Source organism: Phascolarctos cinereus, unplaced genomic scaffold, assembly GCF_003287225.1.
Source record: "Phascolarctos cinereus isolate Bilbo 61053 unplaced genomic scaffold, phaCin_HiC Scaffold_9;HRSCAF=440, whole genome shotgun sequence".
NCBI classification, from domain to species: domain Eukaryota; kingdom Metazoa; phylum Chordata; class Mammalia; order Diprotodontia; family Phascolarctidae; genus Phascolarctos; species Phascolarctos cinereus.
Window position 1 is genome coordinate 20763113 of NW_027556402.1, and position 18065 is coordinate 20781177.

The 18065-nt window shown below is 39.7% G+C and overlaps 1 protein-coding gene across 4 annotated transcripts in view; it reads left to right on the forward strand.

Moving 5' to 3' along the window:
• The first annotated feature begins 245 nt into the window (after positions 1 to 245).
• The window catches only part of TMEM150C (transmembrane protein 150C), a 63646-nt gene continuing 45826 nt past the window's right edge, over positions 246 to 18065 (forward strand). Inside the window, exons 1-2 of one of the 4 annotated variants that reach the window (XM_020988405.2) lie at positions 246 to 330; positions 2879 to 2952. The gene's annotated coding sequence lies outside the window, so the exon portion shown is untranslated. Of the gene's footprint in view, positions 339 to 2878; positions 2953 to 18065 lie in introns of all 4 variants that reach the window. The other 3 variants (XM_020988406.2, XM_020988409.2, XM_020988407.2) reach the window with 3 other exon arrangements.

Here is an 18065-nt window from a genome sequence, read left to right on the forward strand (position 1 = left end):
CTCTCTCTCTCTCTCTCTCTCTCTCTCTCTCTCTCTCTCTCTCTCTCTCTCTCTCTCTCTCACACACACACACACACACACACACACACTATCTAGGAGGAGGAGTTGGGAGGCCGCCCACCACGCAGAGTCCGGCTTGAGCAAATCCCACCTCCTCTTCCTGAAGGCAGTGCCCTCCTCCCTCTCCTCCCCCTCCTCCCTCTCCTGCCTGTCCTCCCTCCGGGCTCGACTCCGAGCTCTGCGGCGTTGCGGCTGTGACGGCTCCCGGCGCCTCCCACGGGTGAGCTGCAGCCCGTACGTCAATCGGTGGGGACCAGACCTCCTCCTCAGGTAGGCAGGTAAGCCAGGGAGGCAGGCGGCGGGGCGGCCAGGTAGCCGCGGGCTGCCGCTCCCATTCCGCCCTGTCCGCCCCCCACCTCAGCCCCAGCCTCAGAGCCCGCTCGCCAGCTGCCCAGGCAGCAAGTGTCGGAGGGCGGCCGGAGGCTTCCACGCCTTCATCCTGGCAGTGCTGCGCCCTCCATGGCAGACACCAGCTTCTGGGGTGGCATAGGAGGCGGTGGGGCGCCGCTGCTGCCGCAATGGGGTTGGGGCCGGGTCTGCCACGCTCTTGGGGCTCCTCCTGGGTAGCTGCTCCTCCCCCCAAACCCTCGCTTTAAACCCCTGCGGGAGCTGGAGGGTGGGGTGCATTGGAGCTCCCCTCTGAAAGAAACGTGCCGAGCCCAGAAGGCTTGGGAGGTTGTCTCCCCCCGATCCTGCTGGGATGGGTTGGGACATGCCGGTCCGTTAGTGTCCCAGAGCTGCTGTCGCTACCACCCTCCGGTAGCCCTCCCCGAAGCTCCCCAGCCGCCGCCCCCTCCTGCTGCATTGCTGCCGCTGGGGGAGCCCCCTCTGCCCCGTGCGCCCCACCCCACCTGCTTGCTGTCAGCCCTTCAACCCTCTCTCCTGGGACAGGTGTCTCGGCCCTTCTCGCTCTCCCTAGCTGTTTTATGCATCTGCTCAGCAGGCGCCCCAGCTGACCCAGGCCTCCGTCGCTTCCCCATCTCATCAGCCCCACCTCTCTCTTCCGCTGATCAGCCTAGCCGGCAAGTTGCCTTAGGAAGCTTGTAAGCTGGGCCCTTGGCTCTCCCCTTCCCCGGATTTATTTTCTTTTTTTGCGCCATTGAAAAGAAACACGACGTTCTTTTTCTCGGGGATGCAAGAGTTTGGTCATTCCCTGTAATAATTACTATGTGGGGAGGCTTAGGTATTATGGACAAGGGTCTCTTTCCTAAAAAATAATCAAGCAAGGTAAGGCGGATTGAAATGGGCTTTTAAGAACCACCTCCCCTGTCTACTCAGGAGGGAGCTGTCCCCCTCGCCCCACGTACATAACAGCTCTCTAAAATGCTCCAATGCAGTACCATCCTTTCACAGTTATTTTATGGTGCAGGCTCCTGCCAGACCACCCTTCGGCAACTGAGTGTAAAAGAACAAAAGAATGAAAGGATATAGGTTTTGCAACTCAACTCCTAAAATCACAGGGAAAGCTAAGGCATTGTTAGATATGTGCCAGAAGTCTCATCGAATTTTAAAATGTGTCTAAGCTATATATAAAACCTCAAAGGCAATATTAGGTTCTGTTTCCCTCCCTGGCTTGATCCCATTAAAGACAGATCTCCAATAATGGAAGATTGTAACTGATTCAGGTAGGCAGTGGATGAAGTGAATCCCCCATAGCACTGAATAAGCCTACCTAGGTCAAGCCTTCTCTTCCCAAGGAGTTTGTGAAGGACACCAGTTAATCAAGGAACCTTCCAGTTAGTCGCAGCAGTCATGAATCACCCCAAACTTTTTTTTTCCTGAGCACCAAAAACACAATCTTTCCAAGATCAAATATAGTTGACAGCTCCTAAATAGGCTAGGAATTTGATTATCCAGAATTTCCAGTGGTGTATTCTTAGTAGAGGATCGAGAACTGATCTAGAAAAGACCTGAGTTTGGGACTCTTTTCTGACAATTAAAAAAAAAAAGTTAAATTTTAAAAAGTGTGTGGCTCTGAACAAATCACTTAATTTCTCAGGGTTCTATTTGACTAAGATTATACACTGATAGAGGGAGTCTCCCTTACCTCAGAGCTCCCAATAGTAGTTCAGTCCATATCCTACTCTTAATTTTAAAATTCTTCAATGAGCATATAGAAAGTTTCCATAGTTGAGAGCTCAGATGTGGTGTCATTAACTTTACAGAATTAATTTTTAATATCTGTTCGCTAAACAGTATTTAGAAAAAGAGTACATGTTTATTATAACTATAATTATTTATTATATGATTATTTTTATTATAACAACCCTGAATGGATAAAGGAAGCTTTTCTCTTTCTCCAAATATATTTGGATTCTTCTGATCTTTATGACAGATCTTAATACTTTTTATCTTGGGTTGTTTTGCTTAATGTTGTAACTTTTCTCTGGTCTCTACTTCGGCCAGCTTGTTCTGTGAAGTAATTACAGCTTTCTGTCTGTCATATGTTTTTGTTTTGTGTTTTTAAAAACATGAACATAGTCATATTGTCATTATTTCCTTAGGCCCTGTATCTCTGAAAAATGCCATATGATTTATAAAGATGCCTCATCCATACTTAATGTATTGTTGGCAAGATTAAAAAAATAAAATATGTGGTTATTTCTGGCCTACCTATTGTCAATAAGGCATGTGCTATCAATTGTTTCTCCAGGAGATGTGGTTGATTAGTACAAATTCATCCCCTTTCCCCTTTTCAGTGTACATGCAGGCATACATATACACAAACATATACACACTTTTAGTACTTTTCTTCCCTATAAAACATAGAATCTTTTTTAAAATTTTTAATTAGCTGTTCTTTCACATTTTTTTGCAGTAAACTAACAGTTATTGGGATTCTCTATCTCCAAGTACTTCCCAAGGACTTTTGAATTTTCAAAGAGGACCCAGGTAATGGATGTACTTTAACCCAAGGAAATGAATTTCTGATGGTGGAAATTCCAAGCAGACTCATGTAAGAGAGATTTTTTAAATAGTGGGGTCATGGGGGCAGCTACATGGCGCAGTGGATAGAGCATGGGCCCTGGATTCAGGAGTACCTGAGTTCAAATCCAGCCTCGGACACGTAATACTAACTGTGTGACCCTGGGCAAGTCACTTAACCCCATTGCCTAACCCCCCCAAAAAAAAGGAAAAAAAAGAAAAAATACATAAACAGTGGGGTCTTTCACGATCACCCTACCCATGACTTCACGTAGGGTTCTGTAAGGCAGCCCTTTGCCAGGAGGTGATGCTCTGTTTATTTTACAAAATAAGGTACAGTCAGGCCAAATTTCAAAGGTTGCCTCTTGACCTTTTCTTCTCCTCACGTTCTCTCTTAGTCCTCTTTATCTTCATAACTAATTTAAGAATTTGTGATAATCCTAGAATAAGAAAGAAAGTAAATGTTGGTGTTTGATGGGAAACATGGTTCCCAAATTGACCCTATAACCTGGTTATTATGATACTCATTTTCGCTTTGAAGGAGGAACTTGGTATTGATGAAATTCAAATCTACTCTTGACATAATTAAGGGCCCTTTCTTAATCCCAACTGTGTGCATATGTGTAAATCAACCAATGTGGAGGATTGTTGAGATGCTTGTACACTTTGGAGAAAATTCCTCAGTTTGTCCAGTCAAGTCAACCAGTGCTTAATAAGCACGTATCATGTTTCAAGCATGGAGAGGGCACTTATATCCCCAGTGGTGAATGCTGGGGAAAGAAAGAAAGAAGAAAGGAAAGAATGGAGGGAGGGAGGGAGGGAGGGAGGAAGGAAGGAAGGAAGGAAGGAAGGAAGGAAGGAGAAGGAAGGAAGGAAGGAAGGAAGGAAGGAGAAAATTGTTTCCACTTCAATGGAAACTAACTTTAATGGAAGTCAACAATTGTGTATAACAATCCCTTCATTTCTAAATACTCAGTATGGTGACAAAAAGTTAATAAGATCAAATGGGATATTATCTATAAACTGCTTAGCAGAGTGCTTGGCACATAGTAGGTGCTTAATGAATTCTTGTTCCTTCCCCTCCCCCTCCCCAATAACTGATCTTGTTCTCAAGGAGGATAGTTGAAGATGGGAAAAATGAGATATGCCAAAGCATAAAACAGACTCCTGTGTTACACAAATACTTACCTAAAGAAATGAATGGATAAAAAAATTAATCATAGGCATAAGAAAAGGGATAGGCAAACATTGTGAATTAGTGGAAGTCTTGGATGTTGCATGTTTAAATAGAGGGTTCTCTTGATGGCCTGTGGACTCATTGTTGTGGAAGTGCCTTCTAGATGAGAATCTTATAAGGCAAACTAGAACTGTACCTCCAAGACTTCCTGTTCTGGGAACTGGTGTTCTCTTCCCAATATCACACACTAGTTTGTTTGCAAACTTTGTTCTAAAGAGTAACCTCAATCCATTGGTGAGAAATCCATTTTTATGTCCATCTCCTGGATTCTCTACTTTTGGGTCAATGCCTTAAGTGGTATCCTGTTTCTTTAAATTACACTTTGTTTTGTTTCAATCAGCAAAAACTCAAGCTTATCTTCCTCCCACTCACCAATCCCTGAGAATGAAAGACAAACAAAATTCCTGTTACAAGCATGTAGAGTCAAGCAAAACAAATTTCTGCATTGGAGATACATACACGCGTGTATACACACAAACACAGACACACATATGTATATATGTATGTACGTACTGTACTCTGAGTCCTTCACCTCTTTATTAGAAGGTGGATAACATATTTCATCCTAAGTCCTTTGGATTTATAGTTGATTATTTAGTTGATCAAAGTTCCTAAGCCTTTCAAAGCCATCTGTCTGTACGATATTGGTTTTTTCTTTTTCCTTTTTTGCACTTAATCGTATTTTATTTTTTCTAATTACATATAAAGGTAGTTTTTAATATTCATTTTTATAAAATTTTGAGTTCCAAATTTTTCTCCTTCCCTCCCTCCCCTCCCCTCTCCCCAAGACAGCAAGCAATCTGATATAGGTTACACATATATAATCATGTTAAACATATTTCCACATTTGGTCATGTTGTGAAAGAAGAATCAGAACAAAAGGGAAAAGCCATGAGAAAAAAAATGATAACAGCATGCTTCGCTCTGCATTCAGACTCCATAGTTCTTTCTCTGGATGTGGACAGCATTTTCCATCATGAGTCTTTTGGAATTGTCCTGGTCCATTGTACAATATGGTTTTCCTTTTATAAATTGTTCCTCTAGTTCTACTAGAGGCAGCTAGGTGGCATAGTGGATAGAGTGCTGGCCCTGTAGTCATGGGGAACTTGAGTTCAAATACGTTCTAAGACACTTACTAGCTGTGTGACCCTGGGCAAGTCACTTAACCCGGTTTGCCTCAGTTTCCTCATCTATAAAATGAGCTGGAGAAGGAAATGGCAAACCACCCCAGTATCTTTGCCAAGAAAATCTCAAACAGGGTCATGGAGAGTAGGATATAACTGAAACAACTCAACAACAAAAAGTTGTGTTCACATCACTCTATACTCCTACAGCCAAGTATTCCAATACGTTTCTATAACATAACTTGTTTAGCTATTCCCCAATTAATAGGCACCCCTCTGTTTCTAATTCTTTGCACCAAGGCAGCTAGGTGGCGCAGTGGATAGAGCACCGGCCCTGGAATCAGGAGGACCTGAGTTCAAATCCAGTCTCAGACCAGATACTTGACACTTACTAGCTGTGTGACACTAGGCAAGTCACTTAACTCCAATTGCCTAGCTAGCCAAAAAAAAAGAAAAAGAATTTGAAACTAATTCTTTGCACCAAAAAGAGCTACCAATATTTTGGTACTCCCAAAAAGCTTGTTTTAATTAGGACTAATCCTTCCCTTAATATGTTTTCCCTCTAATTCTCCCTTCTCCCCCTTCCCTCTATTTTCCTTCTTGAGTGAAATGTATTTCTGTGTATGTATTCTTCTTTCTCTTGACCAGTGAGAGTGAGGTTTAAGCATCAGCCACTCTCCCAATCCCCACCTCCTGATTCATATCAACTTCTACATGCACACCTTGATTATGTGAGGTAATTTTCCATGACCTTCCTCCACTGCACCTTCTCCTCTATTCCCCCACCCTGCCCCTGTGGATTTCTTTTCTCTTCTTTTCCATTCTTATTTTAAGGTCTTCAAGATATAACAGAATTACTGTCAGGCTTTCTGTCTAATTTCTTTGAACCCTGATGCTAGGGTTCAGAGAAAATGTATCATATCTCCATATCAGAATATAAGCAGTTTATCCTTGCTTAGTCCCATATGGTTGTTCATTTGTGTTTACTTTTATGTTTCTCTTGACTCCTGTGTTTGCACTTTGAAGTTTCTAAGCAGCTTTGGTCTTTTCATCAGGAATGCTTGAAAGTCTCCTATTTCATTAAAGGTATATTTTAAAGTTATTCTTGGTTATAAGCCTATATCCTTTGCCTTGTAGAATATTGTATTCCAAGCTCTCCACTCTTTTTTAGTGTTGGATTCTAAAGCATGTATGATCGTGACTGTGGCTCCTTGTTACTTGAATTTCTCCTTCTGGGTGCTTGTAGTATGTGTGTGTGTGTGTGTGTGTGTGTGTGTGTGTGTGTGTGTGTAAAACATACATACTTATATAATATATATACATAAATACATGCACAATATGTATGCACATACATATATGCATGTAAGTATATAGGCAAATATGAATATATATGTATACATATGTCTGCATGTATGTGTCTATGTGTTTGTATATGAACATGCATATACAAACATACACATGTAAACACAGCTATATGCACAAGTATGTATGTATATATGTGTGTATTTATTTATTTTACCTAGAAGCTGTGGATTTTGGTTATAATGTTACTGGAAGTTTTTATTTGGAGGATTTTGAGGAAGTGACTGGTTGATTCTATTTCTTCTTTGCCCTCTGGTTCTAAGAGATATGGGCAGTTTTCTTTAATGATTTCTTTAAATATATGTAGGCTTTTTTTTTTTGGTCATGACTCTCAGGTAGCCCAATTATCATTAAATTATTAAATTATCTTTCCTTGATCAGTTTTCCAGGGAGGTGTTTTGATATAAGATTTTATATTTCCTTGTATGTTTTCAATCTTTTGCCTTTACTTTGCTATTTTTTATTATCTTTATAAAGTTTGGCTTCTATTTTGTTCATTCTATTTCTTAATGGTTTATTGTTTGGGTAAGATTTTATATCTTTTGTACCAAGCTGTTAATTTCTTTTCTAATTCTTTCTTCCATAGTTTAATTTACTTTCCAATTTTTTTCCTCTATTGCTCTCATTACATTTATAAAAAAAAAATCTTAAAGTCTTTTATTTTTACTCTTGCTTTGTCTCTTCCAGAAATTCTAGTTGAATTTGTGTCCAAGCTGTGTTTTTCTTTGAGGCATTGCTTGTAGATATTTTGGAGTCATTCTCTTTTTTTTGGTTTATGTCTTGAGCATCCTATAGCCATCATAGCTTTTTACAGTGGGATTTTTTTTTTGCTCATTCTTCTAGCCTACTTCCTAAATTTGGAATTTATGTTAAAGTCAGGCTATGTGCATTTCCGGAGGAAATGTCTGGTCTGGTACTGCTGCTACTTTCTTGGCAATATTGAGTCTTGTGTTATTCCAGGCTTTCAGGGACAACTCAGACTGGTACCAGAAACTTCAGCATTCCCAAAATTGTCTGATCCAGGGAAAAGTTGCTGCCCCCTGGTCTGAGCTCTGCATATTCCTGACATGGGTTTGGGTCTAAGCAATATGTCTAGTCCTCTCTGGATCTGTGCTCCAGACCTGGGTAGTAAATGACAGACTTGCCAGTTGGCGCTGATTCCTGCATCTGCACAAGCCCCTTTGTGCTGGATCTGACCTAATATATAGCTTTCCCTTGCACCACAATGTTCCACACAACTTACTTCTGGCCAGACCCTGTTCCCAGGGTCCACTGACCTCTTTGTTTATTCTGACCTGATTGGAAAAATGACTCACTCATTTTTTTTCTTGGATTTCCTGATCAAGATTTAACCTCCTACATTTTTCTTAGATTTGTTTAGAGGAATTGGGTTGGGGGTAGGGGGCTAGAAAGGGATTCTCATCTGGAAGAAGATATTGCTACTCCTCTATCTTATGGTATGCTATTTCTAAGATCACTCTCCTTAAAAATGTTGCATGCAATAGTGATGCTTTTAGGAATAAAAATGCATGAAAATTAGTTCTGTTTGAGGAATTTCATGGAACACCGAGAGAGAGATAGACAGAAAGACAGAGAGAGAGAGAAGCTATGGGGTACCTCAAAATTGGTGTTGTTCACTGCTACTCTGTCTTATGCAAGCTAGAATGTGAAATTAATTTTACTTAGGGATCACATTCTCGGTTTCACATTAAGATAGAAAAATGGGAGTAGTTACATGTTTTCCCATGGTATTGTAACATGCTAGAAGGATGTCCCCTCATATGTAGCAAGATATCACTGGGCTATAGGTCAGCCTTCAGCCTACTACTTTACCCCCAAGAGTTTCATGTAGAGAGGCCTGATCCAGGACTACAATAGGACTGTGGTGCATTCTTATATAAGACTTCAACTAATGGCATGGGCCATTTTCAGCTACCCTCTTGGTAAAATGTAGAGAAGGGGGGAAATGGATTGAAAGGCCCAGGAAAAGAGCTTTAATGGGTGTATTTACCTAAAACTAAGAGCATACAGTTGTGTTCTTATTGGAGGGAATAGAAAAAATTAGGCCATGGTTATCTTCCTACTTTAAAATGGTTAGAATGCTTTTCAACTGAAAATCAGCTTCAATGTTCCCAGAGACAGCATAGTTCTATTTGTTAATCAAGCAGCTGGTATGTTAACATAAACTTCTTCCTAGTTTTATTTTATTTATAAAGATTTACTCCCTTTTAGATTGTTAATCTAGAGATTGGAAATGCTGAGTTTTAATGCAGACAGCTATAGTAAGAGTTATTGTTCAGTTGTGACCCCATTTGGGGTTTTCTTGGCAAAGGTACTGGAGTGGTTTGCCACTTAAGGTTCCTTAAGATCCTTTATAGTACTGATAATTAAAATAGTATTATTAATTAATTAATATTATCTATAATAATATCTAATTAATTAAATGCCCCAAACAGGCAACAACCTTTCATTATTGTCATGCTTGTCTGATGTCACATTGTCACATGCTTCATCAAGGCATTGAGAATGTGGCATTTGGAAAGATCTGGCAGGATTCTCCATGGGGGGATAGTTTTGTTTGAAATCCATATCTGACAGTTGAATCTAGAAACTGTAGGCCAATGAGCTTAACTCAGACTCATGGGAAATGTTATAATATGCTAGAAAAGGATGGTTACTGATCATCTAGAAAAGAGTTAGTATAGATGGATGGCTTCATCAAGACAGGTAGTGCCGGTCTAATCTTATTTCTGTTTTTGAAAGGCTGATTAAACTGGGATATGAAGGGGATGCTACAGATAGACTTTACCTAGATTTTAGCAAAGTGTTTAATAAAGTATGCCAGGTTATTCCTATGGGAAAGATAGAAAGATGAAAGGAAGGAAAAAATACAATTAGATATGTTTGGAACTGTTGAATGGCTGGCTGAAAGAATATTCATTAATGGTTCCATGACAATTTGGAAGGAGGAATTGGTGGAGTGCTCTGGGGAGCCATGCTTGGCCCTGTGCCAGGTTAAGATTTTTATCCATGATTTTGATAAAAGGAGAAGTAGCCTCTTTATCAAATTTTCAAGTGACATAAAGCTAGGATTGATGATAGAATTAGGATTCAAAAGTATCTTGACAGGCTAAAGCATTGAGTCAAATCTAGTAAGAAATTAGAATAAAGACCTAATAAATTTGGTGGGATAAATGTAAATTCTTATACTTGGAAACAAAAAATCATCTTCCCAAGGACAAGATGGGGAAGGCATGCTTAGAAAGCAGTTCATCAAAGAACCTATTTGTACAAAAATATTGATAGCAGCTCTTTTAGTGGTAGCAAAGGATTGGAAATTGAGGGGTTGCCCATCAATCGGGGAATGGCTGAACAAGTTGTGGCATACTATTATGATGTAATATTGTTGTGCTATAAGAAATGATAAGCAGGATGCTTTCAGAAAAGCCTGGAAAAACTTACATGAACTGATGAAAAGTGAAGTGAGCAGAACCAGGACAACATTGTACACAGTAAAAGCAATATTGTACAATGAACAACTGTGAATAACAGCTGTTATTATCAATACAGTGATCCAAGACAATCCGCAAGGACTCGTGATAAAAAATGCTATCTGCCTCCAGAGAAAGAACTGCTGGAATCTGAATACAGACAGAAGCATTCTTTCTTTCTCTCTTCTCTCTCTCTTTCTCTCTCTCTCTCTCTCTCTCTCTCTCTCTCTCTCTCTCTCTCTCTCTCTCTCTCTCTCTCTCTTTCTTTCTTTCTTTCTTTCTTTTCCTTTGAGTTTTCTTCCACAAAATGACTAATATGGAAATGTTTTACATGACTGCATATGTATAACCAATATCAGGTTGCTTAAAGTCTCATGGATGGTTGAGGGGAGGAAAGAAGGGATAGAATTTGGAACTCAAAACTTTTTAAAAAATGTTAAAATTGTTTTACATGTAATTAGAAAAAATAATATCATAGGGAAAGGTAATTCTTTTTTAAAAAGGTCTGAATTTCATTTCATTGTGAGGCAACAATGTGATATGGTCACCAAAAAAGCTAACATAATTTTGGGCTGCACTGAGAGAGGCATAGTTTCTAGGAATGTAAGTAGGTAGTTCAACACAATGGTGTGGTCATATGAGTGTTGGTTTGGAGTTCACACTCTCTGTACCTTGAACTTTGTGTAGCTTTTTCTGAGGGTACTCCTATGTAAATTGTGGGTAGGGGTGCTCCTAGGAGCTATGTTGGTATTTTCTAGCACCCATTTTTGGTATTAATCACATCTGGAATTTCTTTCCCTAAGCCCTTAATAGCCTCTTCTCTCTCTCATAGCTTAATAAGATATCCCTCAATGCCCTCAAAATTGTGTGCACCTCCATCAGGGAGTTCCCCTGTGCATTTGTTCTACTTCTTCATATAGCACAACAGGAATGGAGATGTTAAGATCCAAATGCAGCGGTTGCTCCTCTGTGATTGATAGAGCTAATTATTTGTTATAGTAATATTGACAGATCTTTACCATTTTTAAAAATGGTTTTTGTCCTCCCAATTTCATTAAGTGTATTCTTGTTTATCTGGCTTAATTAGGTCTTGCCGAGTTTTATGTAAACTTTCCCCCCTATCACTCATTACACTTTATGAGACTATATTTCTCATAATCTTCCACAACCTTGCTCTCCAAGATTTTACAAATGAACTTATTTTCTAAAATGATGTTGCCATTGGCTGCCATATCTTCCTACTTGGCAGGGGGAGCAAGTGTTTGCTAGCTGTGGTTCTTTTAACCTCCTTGTTCTCACAATTAATTAGAAAATGCTAAGGAAGTTGGCAAAATTTCCTTAGGAAATTATCATAGTCTCTACTGGTATCTGCTCTTTTGGTCGTTTTCCACTTTCAACTTCAATAGTTTCTTTAAGTTGGTGATGTTGGACTGCTTCTCTGGGCAGTAATCATTCTTCATCCATTTGTTTTTTCCTGTATGAATGGTTAGGGCAAACTCTTTTGAGTGGTTATAAATTTCTTTGAGAAAGCTTTGCAGGGTCCTGGGGCTTGGTACAGTCAATACAGTGACATCTGCAAAGAGGAACATTCGGAGGATCTCGTCATCCATAGGGAATCTCCCCTCAGCTTGGACTCTGCCTCCTGAGTTATGCCTCACTGGATGCTTATGTTGAGAGGGTCATTGAACAACATTATCTCTATTGAATCACTCAAGAAACCTTCAAAAACTTTGATGTATGGATCTGAAATACTTTGTTAGAAGGGAACATTTGAGGAGTTGTTTTGTTTCACTGAATCAAATTCTTTAAAATAAAACCTTAGTCAGTCATATGATAAACTTTAGTCAATCATGTAATAAATAATGTAATAAAGATAGTCTGCTGTGAAATTTCACTTGTGAAAGTTTGCCTCTTCCCTACGTATACCCTCAGAGAAGATATCCTCAAGGGACACATAGATATTCCCATTCAAATTTTTATACACATGGGGAAGTTGGTATCTAGGTTAATAGTTAGCAATGCTCTCTTAAATGTTTTATTAATGAAGTTGAAGATTTTTTTCCATGCCTTTGGTGTCTACCCCTTTTTCAGATAACTTGTGAGTGGATCCATTAAAATCTTCACAGTATATATGTATATATATACATACATACATATTGTGTGTGTGTGTGTGTGTGTGTGTGTGTGTGTGTGTGTGTCCAGGACAGATAGTCCAAATGAGCAATGAGTTTGGTCCAGAATTAAACATGAGAAGGAGAGTAGACTGGATCTCCTTGAGGAAATCACAAAACTCCCAACTGGTCCTAGAAACAAAAACCCGTCTTTTTACTATTTGTGTTTTAACAGTGATATTATATGTCTGTGAGACATGGAATACAATGATTTTGAAAGAGCTGGCAATGGAAGTGAGCATAGTGGGTGTGAGTAGCCTAAGGAACTAATTTTCTAACTAGTAACTAAGTGCCTAATAAGGAACTTAGAAGAATTATGGTGATGTCTTCAAGGAAAATTATGATTGAAAAAGGTGGACTGGCCACATGGGAAGGCCAAGGACAGAGATAAGAGCTTCCCTGTCCTACTGGTATCTTCATAATAACAAGAGAAATCAAGAAAGGTCCCCAATATGACCCCCTGTGACAAACATACAGGGAACATATATGAGAGTTGCACAGTTGCCATGATTGTTATAATCTGTATCATTGGAAGTAACATCCAAATTGGTGAGATCAGAGATGTATTTGGGGAGCTACTCATTTTTAGTCTTCTGATTTGTGGGGTTTTTTTCCTTTGCTCTGACAAGTTGATGGTCTATGTACGAACAGCTGATTTGGAAATGATTCCCACTTCAGCACCCAGTCATTTCCTATCTGGTAAGACACAGTCAGTTTCATTTTGGGAGCACTTCTTGACTCTCTTCTTGAAGAAATATTCATCATATATAAGCATGAGGCTTTGAGGGAGTCTTAAAATTTTTTTGCCTCTTTTGTTTCTTAATTCTGAGCCATGTTTCCCAACATTTTTCACCATCTTCCCCTGTGCACATTTTTGTATCTAAGTGATCCTTTTGGTTTCAGGTTTCATATGTCATCTGGTTTCTCGTATAGTGAGAATGTGAGGATATGCTATTTTACACCTCCCTACATACAGCAACATCAGTAGAATGTTGCTATAGATGGGCCATCATTTTCATGGGAAGTGTGAGGTTATTAAAGGAGTTTTTCACTTTCCTACAGGCAATCCAGCCCATTCTTCCATTGGACAGTTCTGGGCCCAAGCCAGTACTGCCAGTCCTAGATGGACAAGTTCTATAGGTTATCCATGTGTGACGTAATCTGAATGTAGTATAGATGTGACCAGGTATTTCTTCTCTCTCAGTCACTTTCTGGTCTAGCCAAGATGATACCATTAACTCTTTATGAGTAAACATTAAACAAGAAGGCAAAAGCAAGACACGTATGTGGCATGGTCAAAAGAGCACTGGACCTGGAGTCAGGAAGACCTGAGTTCAAATCTGGCCTCTGACACTTACTAGCTGTATGACCCTGGCCAAGTCATTTAACCTGTCTCAGACTCAGTTTCCTTATCTTTAAAATACAGATGATAATAATAGAACTACCTCCCAGGGTGGCTGGAAGGATAAAACGAGATATTAGTAAAACCTTGTCAAACCTCAAGTTGCAATACAAATGCTAACTCAAGTATAATCCTAGCATTACAGTCCAACTGGATCACACTTGCTTAATCAATGCATACAGATTTCAAGGGGAGAGTGGGCATAAACTTGCAGAAAACTAGCAGAAGGCACCGAGCAGGGAAACTAATGTGTTTGGAACAACTCACATCTTTTCACTGTATCCCCTGATGTCCTTGATCTGCTTAGAGAATGGTCTTCCTTAGGGAGGAATTCCTTCCTCACTCTTCAGGATTTCTCTGCTCTTCTTTGGACAGGGTCACTTCTTAGCTGGATAATACTATCAGGCTGTTGCACAGCTAACAGTTATATAGAATTTTAAGGTCTGCAAAGTACTTGATATTCTGTAAAATGGTATTAAACTATAAAAACTGTGGAAGCCGATACAAGGTCTTTCAGAGAAAGCAGAGAACCCAAGCCCGGGGTCCGCAGAACTGCTGCTCCCATGGCTGGTCTCTGAGGTAACAGCATTAGCTGTTGCAGCAAAATGGTCTGGAATCAATAGAGCTATTCAGGACTCGCTAACATCTGAGAGGTTTCCGCATCTCAAGCCATAGATAGAAGTGAAAAGCAAGGATGCTGCACCACTGAGGATTTCCATCTTTCAAGCTGTAGCAGATGGTAAAGAGCTCACCTTTCCACATTCTGCTTTTCACAAAGCTTTTATTCCAATCCTCAAAGCAGCTGCTTCCTTCTCTCTCATCATCTCCTCTTCTGTCTCTTCCTTCTCCTAGGCTTGCCTTTTGTGTCTCTGCATCTTCTGTCTCCTTCGCTTTGATCGTTGAATCTCAAAACACGATTTCTTGTTGTGAAATGACTCACCTTGCTACACCAGAGTAATACACCAGAATTTACATTTCTGCCCTACCCAGCACGGAAAGGCAATATACAAATGTCCCACAGTTACCCAGAAGCTCTTCGTAAGAGGATTTCCTGGGTATCTGCAAAAGTTTCACGTAAATGAGCTGCTGGAAATGAACCATTTTGGACATCTTTGCCTCTGAACGGGTCACTTTCTCTCAGGTCCTCTAAGCACTTTTCCCCTGAGAGGCTATTTTCTCTCAGGTCCTTTCAAAACTGTTTTTCCCAAGTATTTCTCCCTTAGAAGCTGCTTTTCTCAATGATTCTCACTTTCCCCTACTCCTTTTGATAAATAAACATATCCAAGTAAGAAAAGAGCAGTAGACATGCTTTATCTAATTCTCTTCAAAGTGGCTCTGTAAGCCACATTGCTTGTGAAGACATCACAATGTATTCAGCAAACAGAAGCATCTGAAGAAAGTCCCCATCCATAGGGAATCCCTCTCTAATTTGGGCTCCCTGCTAGATTCACAACAGTGAATTCATGGAATGAGTATCCGGCTTCCTTGTTTCATGCCTCACCTTATGTCTATAGTCAGCAGGTCAGTGCACAGCGTCATTTTTGTTACGTCCTTCCAGCAATCTTGAATGACCTTGGTGCATCATTCCACCGTTTTGCTGCTTGGCAGAGAGATGCGCAAGATAGTCTCCAACAAATTAAAAATTAATATCATCCAGAAAGACGTGCATGATGGGTGTGAGTAGGTTGTAATGTATAACCAGGAAGAACTTTGAAGAACAGGAATAAAAGATGTCAGCAAGGAAATGGATGATATAAAGAGATGGGCTGATCATGTATTGAGGGCAAAGGATGATGGTGTATACCCAGAGTGCTTCCTTGAACGCCAGGAGAAAGTAAGGAAGGAGTCCGACACATTGGAGTCAGTCAATCAACAAGTATTAATGCAGTGCCAAGTATATGTCAGGCATTGTGCTAAGTGGTGAGATACAAAGAAAAGCAAAAAACAATCCCTGCTCTCAAGGAATTCACAGGAAAATTATGCTCACCATGGGTGAGCTGAAGTGAGCAGGCAGACAAAAACAATGCAGGTTGGGACAGAACTGAATGGTTTGCAGTTGGCATCTTTGCAGGGGGTTCCTAAAACTATCCATTTGAGTATGTCAAGATAGAAATGATTCATTTCCTCCAATTCAATTATATATCTGTTAGTGGTCGCTGGACAAGGGTCTCAGATATAGAGTACCAACACTTAAGTCAATGCCTATGGACTCCTTAGCCCCCTTTGAATCCCTTTTTTTTTCTTTCTTTTTTTTCCCCCACAATTTGCAAGTTTTATTATTGGTCATTTGTAGTTGGGAAAAATACAAATGTTACCTAGGCCCAGGCTTTGTTCACTAAATTCTATCAACAAAGACTTCTTGAGCTCTTACATTTTGGGCACATAAGGATCTAGTCCTTTAATGTTCAGAATGAAAATGACATAAAAAGTTTTACAACATAGTCCAAGATTAACTGGAGTGTTTGTTCAATCTATCTTCTTTCTTTTCAGGGAAATAATGATTGCCACATTAACACAAGACAAAGTGATACAGCTGGTTTTTCTTGTATTGATGGACAGCCTTTCAACTGAAAAGTCTTCTAGATTTTCATTCATTTCAGTTGCAGTGAAAGGACTGGAGTGCCATGTTTTCACAACTAAAAATCAACAATACCTTTGCTGGTGATAATGTGGTAGCCATTATCAACATTTAAAAAATTCACATTTAAGTGTTACCACTTTTCAGTTTCATTTGATAGCAAAAGGGTGAATGAGTTGGAGGGAGTAGTCCCATCAGTGAGATCATGGATTCACTAAATTAGTGAAGCATCTTTATCCCCAAATTGTGAGAAAGGATAAACCAACCTTGAACAGTATCCTGCATCCTGGTCTGGATTTGGAGTGGTTCTTTTCTTTTTCTGTGTATTTTTCTAGTGAAAGTAGCTATTTGGACCAGTATTGGAAACAGAGCTCTAAGACCATGAAATGCGTGTGAACAGGGGATCCATCTTTGTAGGCCACCCCAATTAAACCACATTGAACCTCAAAGTTATAGCTGGCACCACGGTTAATGGCTCCAACATACGCTACCACTTGTAAAGAGTTGTCAAATGTGTTCCAGATAAATGGTTTTGGTTTCTCTGATGTCTTCCAATCAATCACACACAGCATACCCCAGTATTTGACTACACAGTCCATTAGGCCCAGGGTCTCACGATGAACTACACTTTCTACAGCTGTTACTCCACGACACTTGCTACAGGGCCACAGCTAAATTGTTTTTTCATCTAATTCTTTTAATTGCTCTTGGGATGAAAGCATGGCTTCTAATGCTTCCTGGAAGTGTTTCCCTTGCAAAAAGATATCTGAAGTATATTCTGCAAAGCCATCCTCTCCCAGCTCCCCACTTTCTCTAATAAAATGCTTTATTAATGGTCTTTTTTTGTCTTCTTAAGCATTGTTCTTTATCCTCCCTAAACTACACACACACACACACACACACACACACACACACACACACACACTAAAAGCTCTACCTTGTAACAAATAAGCATAGTCAAGCAAAAAGGAATCTATATATTGGCAATATTCTTCTCATTTTTCACTTCTATTCCATCATTTTGCTGTCAAGAGATAGGGAGTGTGACCCATCATTGTTTTTCTAGAGTCATGGTTGATCATTGCATTAATCAAAGTTCTCAAGTTTTTCCAAGCTGTTTTCCTTTACAATGTTGTTGTATAAAGTATTCTCCTAGTTCTGTTTACTTTACTCAGGATCAGTTTATTCAATTGTTCCCAGGTATCTCATTATTTCTTAAAAGGTAAAATGACATTACTTTACATTTATATACCATAATATGTCCAACTGTTTTCAATTAATGAGTACCCACTTTGTTTCCAGATTTATGCTACAACAAAAAGGGATGCTATAAGTATTTTTATATGTATAGTCCTTTTCCTCTTTCTTTGAGCTCTTTGGTATGCAGTCCTAATAGTTATGTTGCTGAGTCAAAGAATATACACAGTTTAGTGAATGTTGGGAACCTAGCTTGAAATTGCTTTCCAGAATGGCTTCACCAATTCACTTCACCAATAGTACGATAGTGTGTCTCTCTTCCCCCACCATTTAAATTTCTCTTGTTTTCAGTAATTCGGAGCATTTTTTAAAATATAGCTGTTGATAGCTTGGATTATTATCTTTTGAGAGCTGCCTGTTCAGATCTCACGACTATCTACTGGGGGAATGGTTCTTATTCTCATGTATTTGAATTGGTTCCCTTTATAGCTTGAATGTCTAACTTTCATCAGAGATGA